Genomic DNA, 20,953 nt, shown 5'->3' with positions numbered 1-20,953 from the left:
TCAAGTTACAACAATCATATGATGGAAAACAAAGACTGGTTCTCAAATTTGGAAGAAGACTTCAACCGAAGAGTGAAACTTAGAAATAATACAAGGATGGTAGTGGCTCCAAAAGGAAGTATAATGGTACAATTGAATGACATAACTCAAGTAATATCTGATGTTTACTATATTCTCGGGCTTAAGAATAGTTTATTAAGCATAGAACAATTGTAAGAGAAAAGGTTGGTCAGCCTAATTCAAGATGGCATATGCAAAGTATTTCATTCTAATAGGGGAGATTACACCAACTAAAATGAGTGGGAATATAATGTTCTATTTATTGGTCTTCTTGGTATCGAATGAGTCTAAGTGCCTACAAGCTAGAGATATATCAGAAAAATTAGGCTCACAAGTGGCACTGTCGTTTTGGGCATTTGAATCACAATGGGCTTAAAATGTTTTTTCACAAGAAAATGGTGATTGGTTTCCCTATATACAACTTCCTAAGAAGATATGCATAACATGCTTAACACGAAAACAACAAAGAGAGCCTATACCAAGGAGGAGTTCGTGGAGAGCATCAAAGTAACTTCGACTATTACACTCAAATATATGTGGTCCCATTAAAGCATATTGAAATAGTGAAAATATGTATATCCTAAGTTTTATTGATGACTTTACTCGTAAAACTTAGGTTTATTTCTTAAATGAGAAATCTGAAGCTTTTGTTACATTCAAAAATTACAAGACTTATATGGAAAAGGAAATAGGTGTGCACATAGCCTATTTGAGAACTAACAAGGGTGGTGAATTTATCTTAAATGAGTTTGGAGAATTATGTCAATCACGAGGCATTAGTAGACAACTAACAGCAACATACACTCTCCAACAAAATAGGGTTGCATAGAGGAAGAATAAGACAATCATGAATGTTGTCCATTATGGAGGTGCAAGAAACACAACAAAGGAATGTTTGAATTGGGTTTCTGAATTTAAAACTTTTTTGCAACCTAAAATATCAAACAACAAATATAACGATAAAGATAAGAACACAAGTATTTTTATTTGGGTTCGTTGTTAACAAAGTTACGTCCAGTCCACCCACCTGAGTGATTTTGCCTTCAAAAAAGACTAAATCTAATCATCAAATGGATTATACAACTCAAAGACCAATTGTCTAAGACTTCTTGAGAAATCGTGACTATATCGTAGTCTCTCAAGGAAAACAATCTCAAATACTAACTGTCAATGATTTCTTGAGAATTCTAACCACACTTAGTCTCTCAAGGAAATTAACCAAAGTTAATATTGTTGGTGTAAGCCCTAGAGGCCAATACTTTTGGTACTTGTATCAAATTATTTATTAATAATAAAAGGTTTTTTCTTTATTATGTTTGTCTAATAAAGTCCCTATAATAGATAGTCCGTTTAATGTATAAAGTGTGACTTAATCATGAGATCACATTAAACATAAGGACACTATTCTTAAAGTATCCATAGTCGAGCTTTATTGTGAAGTGGGATAACATTAAAGCATTAAGACTATTATGTATATAGACTGATGATCACATCTCATGGATCATGGATAAGGAGTTATCAAGTCTTAAACATAGGTATGAATATTAAGAGTAATATTTATACTGGATTGACCCGCTATGAGAATACTATATCGAATGTTATGCAAAGTGTCATAAGTTATTCTCATTGTGATAATGGTGTATACCACCCTTCGACCTGAAACCACTATGGACCCTAGATGTAGAGTCGAGTGCCTTATTGTTGATTAAACATTGTCCATAACTGGATGACTATAAAGACAGTTGATGGGTACTCCACGAAGAATGCTAAGGGACATGAGTGACCTAGATGGAATTTGCCCATCCTGCGTAACAAGATAAATGTCTATGGGCCCAATATTGAACTGGACAAGGATGACACGGTCTATGCCTTGTGCTCAATATAGACATAAGGGCAAAAGGGTAATTGTACACATAAGTATTATCACAAAAGGATTTGTCAGATCACATGACATTTTCGTGTCTTGGGTAACAGTTATGTGTTGTTAGATACCGCTTATTGTTTATTATGTTAAATACGTGATTTAATATAATTGCCAATGCCGCGAAAACTTATAGGGTCACACACAAAAGGATAAATTGATGAGAGATAGAGTAATTAAGGAATACCGTAATGTACGGTGCACTTAAATGAATTGTAGAACATCGTAAGGTACGATGTACTTAAGTAGAATACAAAATATGGTAGGGTACCACGCGCTTAAGTGATTTTGGTATATTATAAAATATGGGCCACATACACTTGAGTGGGATTTTTAGCTTGCAGCCCACACAAGTGGTTCTATAAATAGAACCTTTGTGTAGAAGCATTTGTTCAGTTGCAATTTCGTTTCTCTCTCTCTCTCTCTCTCTCTCTCTCTCTCTCACACACACACACACACACACACACACACACACTCAAAGCCTTCATTTGTAGCAGCTAGCACTAAGATTGAAGGAATCCGTTCGTATGGACTGAGTAAAGGAGTTGTCGTCGTTCAACGTTCGTGATTGCTCCGTAGATCTGCATCAAAGGTTACAATCACCACAAGAGGTAACGATTCTATCACTGATCATGCCCATTCATAAGGATAACTAAAGGAGAAATTTTAAATTTTGCTGCATTTTGGATCGCTATTCTCCTTCAGTGGTATCAGAGCCACTTACGAAACCATGCATCTGATAGCTGTTTATTTTTTGTATTTTCTGTATTAATAGGATTAAAAGACAGAATGAATCAAAGAATGAACGAGTAATTAAATTTGGCATCATGTGTGTACGATTTGGATTATTGATGTTGACTATGCTTCTGAATCCGACATTAGTATGGTGAAGCAGCGATACATCGATCGTCCATAGGTTATGCAATTGAGATCGATCAAGTTATATATATGATATAAGTAATCCTGATGCAAAATACGGTATATATGATGTATTGTTTTTGTTTCGTTCATTCAAACACTTAATGGTTGTTTTCCTTTGAGTGATCAATGGTCGTTTGCTTCTTGATCCGACATTAATATGGTGAAGTAATGACGTGTAGATCAATCATACTGAATCAACAATCGAGGTGTGTTTGACGGTCTGAAATTGGTGCATTAGGGTTAATGACGGCACAATGGTTGTGTTGTCAAAGAGTTATGCGATTAGGGTTGTGACTACGCAAGAGTTGTGCTTTAAAGTATCAAGTGTTGATGCGAAAAACGACGTGGATTTCAAATGAATTGTTCATTAAAATTTTTGGCCAGGGGCGCTGCCCCCTTGACCCCCGTCCGCTGACCGGGCAACGGACCCTTGGCTAACTTTGCGTAGTGTGATCGGTCGCCGGAATTTAATTTGGTTTTAATTAATTAAAAAGAATTAAAAATAATAAAAATAATGTGTTTATTATTATTGTCTTGTGGTGATCGGTTATGGCCTTAGTTTTCCTTTATTTTGTTTTGGGTTTTTAAAATACGACCTGCGTGTCATGCCTCTCTTTTAATCTCTTAATGTAACTTCTTTATTCATATCACTTCCTCGTATGTAAAACGAGTTTCTTTTATGTAATATAATGTTATGAAGAAAGAGAAGAATTCAATATCAAAGGAGGAGAACCTTGAAGGTCTTGCTTGGAGAAGCTTAGATCGTTATTAGGTTAGCTTAGGTTCTCTCATTGGCTTGGGAGAACAATTGCGCTAGGGGCCATAACTGTTTCACTATGTATGTTGATGCATGTGAATGTATGTTGATGCATGTGAGAGACGATTTATATGATAAATAAGCCGGTGAGATCAGAATAATTGCAAATTCCCTCAAATTAAATATTAAGTTTATGCTTTCCAAGTTTTAGCACTCATCAAGACTAGTATCGGATAATGTAGGTTTCACCTACGCGGGGTGCATGTTCTATATTAGTAAGGTGCGATGGGATAATTGTAATATCCAATTGCTAAAACAATGGGTCAAACTTAACTAAACAAATTATAATAAGACTATATATGTTTAGAAACAAGAGTTGGAAATGATCCATGTGATGGATTGGAAGAAGGAGTTATTCACCCAACTAAAATATTAGAGAGTTGTATTAGATACAATTGGAAGGAGTTCCTACCTAAATAACCTAGTTTTGTGTAATCCGCCTACGCGGACTTAAAACAAAGTGAAATGTGGATCTCGACCCACTAGAAAATCTTCCAACGGGATTTTCCGAATCAAATGGTGAGGGTCATTTGTTTTGAGTAAAATAGTGGGAGCATATTTAATTAAAGGCCTAATTAAATATGTTATTGATACTTGTATTTTTATTATTTTCATGAAGATTACAATGAAAACAAACACCTCTAACAACATTTTGCGATCAATCCTTGACAAGGAAAAATTGTCTGGGACAAATTTTCAGGACTGACATTGAAATCTGAGGATTGTCCTCAAACATGATAGAAAGCTGTATGTCTTGGAGAAACATGTTCCTGAAGAGGAACCTCCTAGTTCTACACCTAAGGTAGAAAGAGATGCTTATAAGAAGCATGTCGATGATGCCAATGAAACTGCTTGTCTCATGCTAGCTACCATGAACTCAGAGTTGCAAAAGCAACATGAGAACATGGCAGCGTTCCATATGATCGAACACCTGAAGATCCTCTATCAAGAGCAATCAAGGCATGAAAGGTTTGAAGTTTCAAAAGCCCTTTTTCAAGGCAAGTTAGCTGAGGGAACCCCTGTAGGTCCCCATGTGCTCAAGATGATTGGGTATGTGGAAAACCTTGAGAGGTTGGGTTTTCCCCTCAGAAAGGAACTTGCGACTGATTTGATCTTGCAATCGTTGCCAGATAGATTCAGTAAATTTGTCCTAAATTTCAATATGAATAATATGGACAAATCTCTTCCTGAACTGCTAGCCATGTTAAGAACTACTGAGCAGAATTTGAAGTCAAAAGGGAAGTCCATTCTGATGATCGGAAATGGAAAGAGACCGAACAAAATACCCACCAAGAAGGATGATAAAGGGAAAGGCAAGGAAGTTACCAAACCCAACCCCACTGTTGTTGCTTTGAAGCCTAGTGGAGGCATAGCAAAGGAAGGCACCTGCTTCCATTGCGGTAAGACCGGACACTGGAAGAGAAACTGCCCAAAGTACCTGAATGATAAGAAGAATTGAGTAGAGACTTCAACTTCAGGTATTTTTGTTATTGAAATTAATTTATCTACTTCTGCATCATGGGTATTAGATACTGGATGCGGTTCTCACATTTGTACCAATGTGCAGGGGCTAAAAAGGAGTAGAGATTTGGCAAAAGGTGAAGTTGACCTACGAGTTGGCGATGGAGCAAAGGTTGCTGCTTTAGCCGTAGGAACTTATGTATTGACTTTACCTAGTCGTTTAATAATTCAGTTAGAGAACTGTTATTATGTACCTGCAATTAGCAGGAATATTATTTCCGTTTCTTGTTTGGACAAGTTTGGTTTTTCATTTATAATAAAGAACAATTGTTGCTCAATTTATTTGAATGATATATTCTATGCTATTGCATAAATGAACAATGGACTATATGTCCTTGATCTTGAAATGCCTATTTATAACATTAATACTAAAAGGATGAAACCTAATGAGTTAAATCCAACTTACATTTGGCATTGTCGATTAGGCCACATAAATGAGAAACGCATTTCCAAACTCCATAAAGATGGACTCTTGGACTCTTTTGATTATGAATCATATGAGACATGCAAATCTTGTTTAATTGGAAAAATGACAAAGTCTCCATTCACAGGAAAAGGTGAAAGAGCTAATGATCTTTTGGCCCTCATACATACTGATGTATCTGGACCACTGAACATACCAGCCAGATGAGGTTTTGAGTACTTCATCACATTTGCTGATGATTTCAGTAGATATGGTCATGTGTATTTAATGAAACACAAATCAGAGTCCTTTGAAAAGTTCAAGGAATTTAAGAATGAAGTACAAAACCAACTAGGTAAGAATATTAAAACTCTTCGATTAGGTCGAGGTGGTGAGTATTTAAGCCTAGAGTTTGATGACCATCTGAAAGAGTGTGGGATCCTATCCCAACTTACTCCTCCTGGAACACCCTAGTGGAATGGTGTATCTGAGAGAAGAAATTGAACCCTGTTAGACATGGTCCGATCCATGATGAGTCACGCCGATCTTCCAAACTCCTTTTGGGGACATGCACTATTGACAGCAGCTTACACACTTAACCGTGTTCCTTCCAAAAAGGTTGAGAAGACACCATATGAGATATGGAATGGTAAGAAACCACATATGTCTTACATGAAGATTTGGGGTTGCGAAGTTTATGTGAAACGACAAATTTCAACTAAGCTTGAGCCCAAATCTGACAAACGCTTATTTGTGGGGTATCCTAAAGAAACAAGAGGGTGTTACTTCTACAATCCTTCTAAGGGCAAAGTGTTTGCCGCTCGAACTGGAGTTTTCCTAGAAAAGGATTTTATTTCCAAAGGAATCAGTGGGAGGAAAGTAGAGCTTGAAGAAATTCAAGAAACACAAAGAATTGATACACCTATGGAGGAATTAGAGCAAGAAACACAAGTAGTTGTGGAAGAGCAACCTGCTCAAGTAGAACAAGACCAACATAGGTCAAGCAGGATGCGTCACCTACCTGAGAGATATGGATATCTCATAATTGATCAAGGTTTACTCATGGATCAAGATGAGCCTGTGACCTACCAAGAGGCCATAACTGGTCCTAAGTCTGAGAAGTGGCTAGAAGCCATGAAATCTGAAATGGATTCCATGTAACAAACCAAGTTTGGACCTTGGTAGAGCCTCATGTAAGAGTTAACCCTATAGGATGCAAGTGGGTCTTCCAAAAGAAGACTGACATGGATGGTAAGGTACATACCTATAAGGCAAGACTGGTTGCAAAAGGATATAAACAAATTCATGGGGTTGACTATGATGAAACCTTTTCACCAGTTGCAATGCTTAAATCTGTTCGGATTTTACTTGCTATCGCTGCATATCAGGATTATGAAATATGGCAGATGGATGTCAAAACTGCTTTCCTTAATGGGAATCTTCTTGAGGATGTGTACTGTTGGTGTAAGCCCTAGAGGCCAATGCTTTTGGTACCTGTATCGAATTATTTATTAATAATAAAAGGCTTTTTCTTTATTATGTTTGTTTAATAAAGTCCCTAGAATAGCTAGTCTGTTTAATGTATCAAGTATGACTTAATCATGAGATCACATTAAACATAAGGACACTATTCTTAAAGTATCCGTAGTCGAGCTTTATTGTGAAGTGGGATAACATTAAAGCATTAAGACTATTATATTTGTAGACTGATGATCACATCTCATAGATCATGGATAAAGAGTTATCAAGTCTTAAACATAGGTATGAATATTAGGAGTAATATTTATACCGGATTGACCCGCTATGAGAATACTATATAGAAAGTTATGCAAAGTGTCATAAGTTATTCTCATGGTGATAATGGTGTATACCACTTTTCGACCTGAAACCACTATGAACCCTAGATGTAGAGTCGAGTGCTTTATTGTTGATCAAACGTTGTCCGTAACTGGATAACCATAAAGACAGTTGATGGGTACTCCACGAAGCATGATGAGGGACATGAGTGACCTAGATGGAATTTGCCCATCCTGCATAACAGGATAAATGTCTATGGGCCCAATATGGAACTGGACAAGGATGAAACGGTCTATTCCTTGTGTTCAATATAGACATAAGGGCAAAAGGGTAATTATACACATAAGTATTATCATAGAAGGAATTGTCAGATCACATGACATTTTCGTGTCTTGGGTAGTAGTGATGTGTTGCTAGATACCACTCACTGTTTATTATGTTAAATGCGTGATTTAATATAATTGCCAACGTCACGAAAACCTACAGGGTCACACACAAAGGACGGATTAATGAGAGATAGAGTAACTAAGGAATACCGTAAGGTACGGTGCCCTTAAGTGAATTATAGAACATCGTAAGGTACGTTGTACTTGAGTAGAATACGAAATATGGTAAGGTACCACGGGCTTAAGTGATTTTGGGCATATTATAAGATATGGGCCAAAATACACTTAAGTGGGCCTTTTAGCTTGAAGCCCACACAAGTGGTTCTATAAATAGAACCCTTGTGCAGAAGCATTGATTGCGGTTGCATTATTTTCGTTTTCTCTCTCTCTCTCTCTCTCTCTCTCTCACTCAAAGCCTTCATTCGTACCAGCTAGCACTAAGATTGAAGGAATCCGTTCGTGTGGACTGAGTAGAGACGTTGTCATCGTTCAACGTTCGTGATCGCTCCGTGGATTTGCATCAAAGGTTTTGATCGTCACAAGAGATCTTCATCAAAGGTTTCAATCGTCACAAGAGGTAAATATTCTATCACTGATCATGACCATTCGTAAGGATCTCTAAAGGAGAAAATTTTAATTTCCGCTACGTTTTGGATCGCAATTCTCCTTCATGTACATGACACAGCCTGAAGGATTTGACATACCAGAAGAAGCCCAAAAGATATGTAAGTTACAAATATCAATCTATGGATTGAAGCAAGCTTCTATAAGCTGGAATCTTTGTTTTGATGAAACAGTAAAACAATATGGATTCATCAAGAACGAAGATGAGCCTTATGTCTACAAAAAGGTTAGTGGGAGCATGATCGTTTTCTTGGTATTATATGTAGATGACATATTACTCATTGGAAACGATGACCCTACCCTGCAACAAGTAAAGTCTTGGTTGGGGAAATACTTTTCTATGAAGGACCTAGGTGAAGCAACCTATATATTAGGAATCATAATCTATAGAGATAGATCACAAAAACTGCTTGGCCTAAGTCAGAGTACGTACATAGACAAAGTGCTGAGACGCTTTAATATGCATGATTCCAAGAAAGGATTCATACATATGCAACATGGCATGTGTCTATCAAAAACACAATCCTCTTCAACTAAGGAAGAAAGGGATCACATGAATAAGATTTCATATGCATCTGCAATAGGATCTATCATGTATGCCATGTTATGTACTCGACCAGATATCTCGTATGCTTTAAGTGCAACGAGTAGGTACCAATCTGATCCTAGTGATGCTCATTGGGTAGCTGTCAAGAATATCCTTCAGTATTTGAGAAGGACTAAGGACTCATTCTTGATATATGGAGGTCAGGAAGAGCTGGCTGTAATTGGATACACTGATGCTAGCTTCCAGACAGATAAGGATGACTTTAGATCACAATCTGGTTATGTGTTTTGCTTAAACAGTGGCGCTGTGAGTTGGAAAATTTCAAAGCAAGATATAATTGTTGATTCTACAACCGAGGCCGAGTATATTGCTGCCTCAAGTGAAACAAAGGAAATTGTTTGGATAAAAAAGTTCATTAGTGAACTTGGCATAATTCCTAGCATTGTGGATCCCATTGGTCTCTATTGTGATAACAATGGTGCTATCGCACAAGCTAAGGAACCTAGATCTCACCAACGATCCAAACAAATACTTAGGCGTTATCACCTCATTCGAGAGATAATAGATAGAGGAGATATGAAAATATGCAGAGTACCTACACTTTACAATATTGCTGACCCACTGACAAAGCCTCTTGCGCAGCAGAAGCATGATGGTCATACTAGATCTATGAGCATTAGGGGTATGTCTGATTGGCTATAGTGCTAGTGGTAGATTGTTGGTGTAAGCCCTAGAGGCCAATACTTTTGGTACTTGTATTGAATTATTTATTAATAATAAAAGACTTTTTCTTTATTATGTTTGTCTAATAAAGTCCCTAGAATAGATAGTCCGTTTAATGTATCAAGTGTGACTTAATCATGAGATCACATTAAACATAAGGACACTATTCTTAAAGTATCCATAGTCAAGCTTTACTTTGAAGTGGGATAACATTAAAGCATTAAGACTATCGTGTATATAGACTGATGATCACATCTCATGGATCATGGATAAGGAGTTATCAAGTCTTAAACATAGGTATGAATATTAAGAGTAATATTTATACTGGATTGACCCGCTATGAGAATACTATATAGAATGTTATGCAAAGTATCATAAGTTATTCTCATGGTGATAATGGCGTATACCACCCTTCGACCTGAAACCACTATGGACCCTAGATGTAGAGTCGAGTGCCTTATTGCTGATCAAACATTGTCCGTAACTGGATGACCATAAAGACAGTTGATGGGTACTCCACGAAGTATGCTAAGGGACATGAGTGACTTAGATGGAATTTGCCCATCCTGAGTAACAGGATAAATGTCTATGGGCCCAATATTGAACTGGATAAGGATGACACAGTCTATGCCTTGTGCTCAATATAGACATAAGGGCAAAAGGGTAATTGTACACATAAGTATTATCACAAAAGGATTTGTCAAATCACATGACATTTTTGTATCATGGGTAACAGTGATGTGTTGCTAGATACCGCTCACTGTTTATTATGTTAAATATGTGATTTAATATAATTGCCAATGCCGCGAAAACCTACAGGGTCACACACAAAAGGACAGATTTATGAGAGATAGAGTAACTAAGGAATACCGTAATGTACGGTGCACTTAAGTGAATTGTAGAACATCGTAAGGTACGGTGTACTTAAGTAGAATACAAAATATGGTAAGGTACCACGCGCTTAAGTGATTTTGGCATATTATAAGATATGGGCCACATACACTTGAGTGGGCTTTTTAGCTTGCAGCCCACACAAGTGGTTCTATAAATAGAACCCTTGTGTAGAAGCATTTGTGCAGTTGCAATTTCGTCTCTCTCTCTCTCTCTCTCTCTCTCTCACACACACACACACACACACACACACACACACACTCAAAGCCTTCATTCGTAGCAGCTAGCATTGAGATTGAAGGAATCCGTTCGTGTGGACTGAGTAGAGGCGTTGTCATCGTTCAACATTCATGATCGCTCCATAGATCTGCATCAAAGGTTACAATCGCCATAAGAGGTAACGATTCTATCACTGATCATGCCCATTCGTAAGGATCACTAAAGGAGAAATTTTAAATTCCGCTGCGTTTTGGATCACTCTTCTCCTTCAAATATAACAGGTTTTGTGTTTACAAGATGCTTCAACAAGCAAATACACAAGTTTAAACCAAATATTATACTTAACATATATATTCAATGAGTATATGTACTAAGTGTATAAGTGTGAGAAACACTTATCTATTTATGTGATTTTTGTAAGTATATACGTTTATATTTTTTTCATAGCGTGTATTTGTTCCAATATTCAATGACCTCTTTATATAGAAGCAAATAAATCCATTGGAGGGTGAAGTTTGAGTTATACTCAAAGTATTCATTGTATGAAGGTCACTTCAAATGCAACATTAGCATGGTGTTAGCAGGAAAGAGTTGGTGAGGATGATGGGATGTGACAAGCTTCTTTGGTACAAGGTACAATATTTTTCATAGAAAGTAGCTTTGCTTTTGTACTTTTGTCACACCAATCAGCATTAACCTTTTGATACAAATATTCTAGTGAGAGGCTTCTTATGCAACTGATTGAAGCTTTAGTAAAGTTCATAGTTTGTCTTCAGAAATAGGTGAGACTTCAAAGTGTATATAGAACTAGGTGTTGGTGTAAGCCCTAGAGGCCAATACTTTTGGTACTTGTATCGAATTATTTATTAATAATAAAAGGCTTTTTCTTTATTATGTTTGATTAATAAAGTCCCTAGAATATCTAGTCCGTTTAATGTATCAAGTATGACTTAATCATGAGATCACATTAAACATAAGGACACTATTCTTAAAGTATTCGTAGTCGAGCTTTATTGTGAAGTGGGATAACATTAAAGCATTAAGACTATTATGTTTGTAGACGGATGATCACATCTCATGGATCATGGATAAAGAGTTATCAAGTCTTAAACATAGGTATGAATATTAAGAGTAATATTTATACCGGATTGACCCGCTATGAGAATACTATATAGAAAGTTATGCAAAGTGTCATAAGTTATTCTCATGGTGATAATGGTGTACACCACTCTTCGACCTGAAACCACTATGGATCCTAGATGTAGAGTCGAGTGCTTTATTGCTGATCCAACGTTGTCCGTAACTGGATAACCATAAAGACAGTTGATGGGTACTCCACGAAGCATGCTGAGGGACATGAGTGACCTAGATGGAATTTGCCCATCCTGCGTAACAGGATAAATGTCTATGGGCCCAATATTGAACTGGACAAGGATGACACGATATATACCTTGTGTTCAACATAGACATAAGGGCAAAAGGGGTAATTACACACATAATTGTTATCACAGGAGGTTTTGTCAGATCACATGACATTTTCGTGACTTGGGTAGTAGTGATGTGTTGCTAGATACCGCTCACTGTTTATCATGTTAAATGCGTGATTTAACATAATTGCCAACGTCGCGAAAACCTACAGGGTTACACGCAAAGGATGGATTGATGAGAGATAGAGTAACTAAGGAACATCGTAAGGTACGGTGTACTTAAGTAGAATACGAAATATGGTAAGGTACCAAATACTTAAGTGATTTTGGCATATTATGAGATATAGGCCAAAATACACTTAAGTGGGATTTTTAGCTTGAAGCCCACACAAGTGGTTCTATAAATAGAACCCCTTGGGTAGAAGCATTGTCACTCAGACTCAACTCAAGTGAAGACTTGGAATTTCGTTTCCCTCTTTCTCTCACTCAAAGCCTTCATTCGTACCAGCTAGCATTGAGATTGAAGGAACCCGTTCGTGCGGACTGAGTAGAGACATTGTCATCGTTCAACATTCGTGATCGCTCCGTGGATTTGTATCCAAGGTTTTGATCGTTACAAGAGATCTGCACCAAAGGTTTGAATCGCCACAAGAGGTAACGATTCTATCACTGATCATGCCCATTCGTAAGGATCACTAAATGGAGAAATTTTTAAATTCCGCTGCGCTTTGGATGGCAATTCTCCTTCACTAGGTTCTAATACTATCAGACGTTGATAGTCATAAACTGCATCAGAGTGGTCTTAGATGGTCTTTGTTCAGAAATGTTGACTTGATACTTCATAGTTGACTTGTTTGTATACACATTTTAATTCTTTGGATCAGAGTCTGGACATCTTCAGAGTCAGAGTATGTTTCCAATTTTCTGGACACTCAGCAAAATAGTTAGAATACAAAATTGTTCTCTACACTTTGTTATCATTAAAACTCAAGGATAGTTCTAGAACTAAACTTGTTCTAACAATCTCCCTATTTTTTATGATGACAAATTCATATATTTTGATAAACAATTTTTACTAGGATGGTCATATTTATAAAACATCAGAGATAGATTCGTAAGCTCCCCCTAAGTTTTATACTCAACAAAATTTGATAGTTTCTTCAAAGTGAGGTTTGTAAGCCCCCCCTAGTACTTACCACAACTTGATTTTAGTTATGTTTTGGTTTAATTAGGGTCAAATATATATCAAAATCATAGTTTTTTTCTCCCCCATTTGTCATAAATACAAAAAGATAAAATAAAATAGCATAATAAAAATAATATGCAAAACAAAGAGTAAAAACGAGAGAAAAGAAAAATAATTTTTCATTGAAGAACATAATAATACAAAAGAAGATAAAAACAAGAAGACAACAACAAAAGAAAATCTAAGAAAGGAGAAACTAAATCGGTGATAATCCAACACTAAATGGTCATAAGCTGCTTCGAGCTTTTGACTCCAGCTGACCTCCAAAGCCTCCGTTAACACATAGTCCAAAAGACAGAAAATCCCAAAAGGGTTCTGACTTTGGACCTTCTGACCAAGAGAGAATCCTAACTTCAGATGGCTAACTGGTTTATAGTCAATGCATCTCAGAGTCTTATTTTACTCTTTAGAGACAACACATTTTGAAAAGATTTTGTTTTATTCTGGACAAGGTTCCATTTTCAGAATAAAAACAAATTTATCTTCAGCAAGATTTTTTTAAAATATGTCATCCCATTGATGGTTTATATCTATAAAATTTAAATTGATCACACCCTTATGAACATAATCTCTTATAAAATGATGTTTAATTTCAATGTGTTTGGCTCTAAAGTAAAAAATAGGATTCTTTGATAATAAAAATATAAGAAGTATTATGACAAAGAATATTGTTACTCTCATATAACTGATAACTTCTAGCTGACTTTTCATCCATATAATCTTAGTGCTACAACCAGATGTTGCAATGTATTCAGCTTCTGCAGTTGATAATGCTATTGTTGATTGTCACCTAGAAACCGACGGCTTCCACTGGTGCTTTTCCTTTCTAGTCTATCTCCAACATAATCAACATCACAATAACATAACTTGTAATATTTGCATTTTGTATAAAATAAACCAAGATTAGTAGTATCTTCAGAAATCTAAAGATCCTCTTAATAGCAGTCAAGTGGGATTCTCTAGGATCTGATTGGAATAAAGCACAAAGACATACGATCAATAAAATACCAGGTCTAAAGAAGTCAAGTATAAGAGAGATCCAATCATACCTCTATATACCTTTTGTTCTACTTGTTTGCTTTCATCATTCATGTTGGATGCATTGGAGTTTTGGCCGATTTACATTCTTATAATTCAGACTTCTTCAGAAGTTCCTTTATATATTTGCTTTGATGGATATAGGTTCCTTCTGAAATTTGATTTATTTGAATTCCAATAAAGAACTTTAATTCTCCCATCAGACTCATCTCAAATTCTTCCTACATAGACTTAGAAAATTATTTGCAAAAAGTGACATTAGCATAACCAAAAATAATATCATCAATATAAATTTGCACAACTAAGATAGCACTTTTGAATGTTTTACAAAATAAAGTTGTATCTATATTCCCTCTTGTAAAATTATTTTTCAAAAGAAAATTACTCGGTCTTTCATACCATGCTCTATGAGCATGTTTCAAACATACACAAATTTCTTGAGTTTATAAATAAAATCTGGATATTATGATTTTCAAAATCAGAATGTTGATGTACATAAACTTCTTCAGTAATGTAGACATTCAAAAATGCACTTTTAACATCTATCTGGTAAAGAATAATGTTATGGTTTACAACAAATGGAATCAAGAGACGAATAGACTCTAACCTGGTTGTTAGTGCAAAGGTTTCAGTATAACCTTGTGTAGCCAATCTGACTTTTTTCCTTACCACTTCTCCTTGCTCATTCAACTTGTTTATGAAGACTCACTTGGTTCCTATAATTAGAACAAGATTTGGTTTTGCATATATACCTTAAGTTTTGATGATAACAATGTTGTATTTATGCGAGAATAATTTTGGTACCCTAATGATTTGTTATTGTGTAACTTTAACAATCAGTTTTGATTCTAATCATATGATGTGCAACATCATCAGTTTCTGAACTTTGCGTTCCAAATCCACTTCTGCGCCTACAATTAGAAGTTCTAAAAGACGTCAATATTGTTGTTGCAGTATTCTTTATGCTTTTGTGTTATTCCATCCATCAGAAGCTTATGAGAAGATACTATGTTGCTATTGCAATATTCTCTCAATTCTTGCTTATGGATGTGACTCTGATCACCAAACTTTTGAAGAATGGCAAGCTTCGGAAGTTATGTTATGTAGCTGAAGATTCTGCATATCTCAAAACAAATGATTGAAGTTATCAAGGTTCTGACTGAAGATTCTGAAGACTCTGAAGATTCTTAAGATACTGAAGACCTTAAGTCAAACTTTTGTCGCTGTCAAGGTTCTGAAGTTTTTGAATCCATCTCTCTACTTCTTCACTTCAGGCTTCAACCATATTTTATCAAAATCCAGTGAATCTGAAGATAAGATCAAAATGGGAACGTGATCAAATAGTACATGGTACAAATCGAACAACCTTTCCACTACCTGATTTCATGGGCAATGACAATACTATACATCACATATGTCACTGAATTTGTGGGCAAAAGGACAGTACATGGTATCATTAATCTCCCATCCAACAGTGGACAACCGCTCAAAGCAGCTTTCCCTATTTTGCCCTCCAATGGTCACATGCTTCACTATATAAGCATGCATTAGAGACTTGAAGAAAACGCTGATTTTGCACAAGTATTTTTGACAATCTATTTTTCTGTGTGAAAAGATTTCATTTTTTGTATTCAACTTTCTTTAAGTGTTTGTTATTCATTTGTGTAAAATTTACTTGTATAGAAGCATCTTATAACACACTAAATATTTCTTCAAACTATTTATTTGAGTCCTTAAGGAGGTTATCCTTGGGAAGACAAAGAAAATTGTTCTTTGTGAGTCCTTAAAGAGACTAAGGTTTAGTTGGATCCTTGAGAAGACAAAGAAGGTTATTCTTTGTGTTTATTGTAATCTGTTGATTATAGTGGATTAAGTCATTATGTATAAGGCAAAATCACTTTGGCGGATGGACTGGATTAGCTTTGAGTTTAAGCGAACCATGATAAATTATGTTTTTATCTCTTTGTTATTAACTTGTTAGTAGTGTTTTTATTTTAGAAAAAGTTTTTGCTTTTAAAAACCCAATTCAAACCCTCATTTCTTGTGTTTTTCACACCTTCAATTGGCATCAGAGCTCCGGTTCTGATTGTGATAAAAAAGTTTTATCAACACCTCACAGTGTTGAGTACTGATCCAGTTATATGAGAAACAATGGTTGTTACTGCTAACGCTGCTAATGTTGTTAATAATAATGATAAAGATCATTACGGTGCAAAACCTCCTATTTTTGATGGTGAGAAATTTGACTACTAGAAACACAAAATAGAAAGTTTCTTTCTTGGTTACGATGTTGATATTTGGGATCTTGTAGTCAATGGCTACGTCCACTCAATAAATGCTAAAGGAAATATTTTAGCAAGAAGTACTATGTCTGATCAACAGAAGAAAGACTTAAAAAATCATCATAAGCCGAGAACCATATTGCTTAATGTTATCTCTTATGCGGAGTATGAGAAGATAACAAACAAGAATTCTTCCAAATCCATCTTTGACTCTTTGAGAATGACTCATGAGGGAAGCGCTCAAGTAAAGGAGACAAAGGACTTTTCCTTAATCCAGAAATATGAGGCTTTCAAAATAGAAGATGATGAAAAAGTTTAGACTATGTTCTCGAGGTTTCAGATGCTTGTTGCAAGGCTTAAAGTTTTGGACAAAGGGTATTCTACATTTGATCGTGTCAAGAAAATCATCAGAAGTCTTCTTAAAAAATGGAGACCTACGGTAAACGCCTTGAAGTTGGCTAAGGATCTCAACAGTATCAGTCTTGAAGAACTTATTAGTTCTTTAAGAAGTCACGAGATTGAGCTAGAAGAAGATGAAACTCAGAAGAGAGGTAAATATGTATTTCTAAAATCCAAGCCTGAGAAGACTATATCATATCAAGCTGGGGAAGAATCAGAAGGATATGATGAAGACTCAGAAGATGATGATGAGTTGTCTCTAATCTCAAAGAGAGTCAACATGCAAAATGGTTAAGGGAAATTCAAAGGAGTCAGAAGGACTGTTGGTCGCTTCAAATCCTCATCTAGTCAAAAGAAGCAAACTTCTGGAAAAGAAGTTATTTGTTTCGAGTGCAAGGAGCCAGACCACTATAAAAATGATTGTCATAAACTAAAGAAGGACAAAAGGCCCAAGAAGAACTTCTCCAAAGTCAAGAAGGGGCTGATGGTTACTTGGGATGACTCAGAATCTTAAGAAGAAGATTATGATGAAGAAAAAGCCAATATTGCACTGATGGCAATCACTGAGGATCCCACAAGCTCTGAGGAACAAGAAGACAACATTTTATCAGAATCAGAATCCGACTCCGATTCTGAAGAGGTATTCTCTAATATATCTCATTCTGATATTGAAATTTGTCTTTCTGAAATTCTGTAAAAGTACCAGAGTCTTCAAAGTAAATACAAGGACCTTAAACAAGTCCAAGTAACTGCTTTTGAAACTCAGAAAGGGCTTGAGAAATATATTTACTCTCTAAATGAAAAAGTATTTTCTTTAGAAAGTAATAACTCTGCTTTTAAAAGAAAATTTTCAAAACTAGAGGAGGAAATAACTTCAGAAGCTTCTGGTACTGATTGCATCATCAGATATGACAAAACATTTTAGTACTTTCTGGCTAAAAACATAAATATAAGCAAAATGGCTTCCTTGATCTATGGAGTTAGCAGAAATGGCAAGAAAGGTTTGGATTGTACAAAATCTATAAAACCTGATGAAATTCAGAATGTCAAACCAAAACCTCTATATGTGCATTTCGTGTTTGCTGGCACTGCGCCTGATACTTCTGCACAGACATAGAAGCACACTAAGGATAAGAACTCTGTTTTGAAACCTAAGTATCATGCTCAAATATCTCACAATTATTCTTATGCTAAAAGACCAAAAGTTATAAGAAACTCTGGCAAGACTAACAAAAGAGGACCCAAAAAGTGGGTACCTAAGGATAAAATAATTTTTGTTGCAGACATCCTTAACAGCTCAGTTGAGACACCAGTTATGGTACCTGGACAGCGGATGCTTGCGACACATGACGGGAAGAAGGTTTATGTTCCAAGATTTGGAACTTAATCCCGGAGGCTTCGTTGGTTTCGAAGGAAACCAGAAAGGGAAGATCATTGGCTCTCGAACCATTGGTAACAATAAACTTCCTTCTATTACTAATGTTATTTTAGTTGATGGTATGATGCATAACCTATTATCTATTAGCCAACTTAGTGACGATGGTTATGGTATCATCTTTAATCAAAAGTCTTGTAAGGCTGTGAGTCAGAAAGATGGCACAATCCTTTTTAACGGAAAGAGGAAAAACAACATTTATAAAATTAGACTTTCTGATCTTGAAGATCAAAATGTAAAATGTCTAATGTCTGTTAATGAGGAGCAATGGGTCTGGCATGGACATTTGGACCATATTTTCATGAAAAGGATTTCTTAGCTAAATAAGCTTGAATTAATCAGAGGTCTACCCAAACTGAAGTTTGCTTCAGATGCTCTTTGTGAAGCATGTCAGAAAGGCAAGTTTTCTAAAACTTCTTTCAAATCTAAAACTATTATCTCTACCTCTAAACCATTAGAGCTTCGACACATTGATTTGTTTGGACCAGTAAAAACTGCTTCTATCAATGGAAAGAAGTATGGATTAGTCATAGTTGATGACTACAATCATTGGACATGGATAAAGTTCTTGAAACACAAGGATGAGTCACACTCTGTATTTTCTACCTTCTACTCACCAGTGAAAACAGAGATAAATTGCAAAATAGTCAAAGTCAGAAGTGATCATGGTGGCAAATTTGAAAATAAACATTTTGAAAATGTTTTTGATTCAAATGGTATTTCCCATGATTTATCATGTCCTATAACTCCATAGCAAAATGGAGTTGTAGAAAGGAATAATAGGACTTTGCAAGAAATGGCTCGCACCATGATCCAAGAAACTGATATGGCTAAGCTTTTATGGGGAGAAGCAGTCAACACAACATGTTATATTCAAAACAAGATTTATATCTGACCTATTATGGGTAAAACTCCTTATGAATTGTGGAAGAATATAAAGCCAAACATTTCTTACTTTAATCCTTTTGGATGTAAATGTTTTATGTTAAACATTAAAGAGAATATTGGCAAGTTTGACTCTAAGGCACAAAAGTGTTTACTGTTAGGATATTCTGAACGCTCTAAAGGCTACAAAATCTTTACCATAAAACACTAATTGTTGAGGAACCAATTCATGTTAGGTTCAATGATAAGCTTGACCCTGAAAAGTCAAAGTTAGTTGAGAAATTTGCAGATCTGAAGATAAATCTCTCAAAATTCAAAGACTCTGTCTCTGGAGAAAAAGACTCAAAAGGCAAAGGCAAAGAATATGAAGAAACGACTCAACCAGAAGAAATAAATGGTCCAACTCATCAAAAGAATAGCAAATAAATAACTTCTCATTCTGAATAATTGATTATGGGAGACAAGAATACCCCAGTCAAAACTAGATCTTCATTCACACCTTTAGAAGAAACTCTTATAGGCTTGATATCTCTTATAGAACCCACATCCATTGATGAAGCTCTTCTGGATAATGAATGGATTTTGGCCATGCAAGATGAACTGAATCAATTCACTAGAAATGATGTTTGAGATCTTGTTCAGAAATCAAAAGGCTTCCATTTTATTGGAACCAAATGGATCTTCAAAAACAAGCCGAATGAGAAAGGAGAAGTTGTCAGAAATAGAGCTCGACTGGTAGCACAAAGTTATAGTAAGCAATAAGCTATATATTATACAAAAACCTTTGCTCCAGTTGCCAAGTTAGAGTATATTAGTCTTTTAATTTTCTTTGATGTCAATCATAACATCATGCTTTATCAGATGGATGTTAAGAGTGTTGTCATACCCCAATTTTGCCCCTCATTCAGTAAACTGATACACTCATCATGAGTTTCACATCATCTACACATCATACCATGCATTTCATATTGCATAATACCTAGAATATGAGTCGAAATAAATTTTTGGATTTACAGGCAAACTGGTTGAATCAATTGTCAAATATGTGTCAAAACAACGGACAGAAAATTTCAAAATCAAGCTTGAAGACATCAGTTTTGTTAATCTACATTTCACGTAGTTTAACCTAGTGTGTTTGATATATTTTTCGGATAATTTTTCGGTCACATTTTGATCCGTCTGAGCGTTTTAACCGAGCGTTTTCTATTTCAAAATTTGATAAAAACCTGTATATTTCTTAGAGGTTTATTTCGCGCTGATCATTTTTCTGCATTCATTTTAATTTTTCGAGCACTTTTGCTCCCGATTTTTATTCATTTTGAGACATTTTATTTTTATCTCTTTGTAAAAATGTTCGATTTAATTAATTATAATTTTCTATGTTTTCATTTCGGTTTAATTTTAATTATTT

Source organism: Lathyrus oleraceus, chromosome 6, assembly GCF_024323335.1.
Source record: "Lathyrus oleraceus cultivar Zhongwan6 chromosome 6, CAAS_Psat_ZW6_1.0, whole genome shotgun sequence".
In the NCBI taxonomy this organism is placed as follows: domain Eukaryota; kingdom Viridiplantae; phylum Streptophyta; class Magnoliopsida; order Fabales; family Fabaceae; genus Lathyrus; species Lathyrus oleraceus.
Note: the sequence above shows the minus strand (reverse complement) of the source record.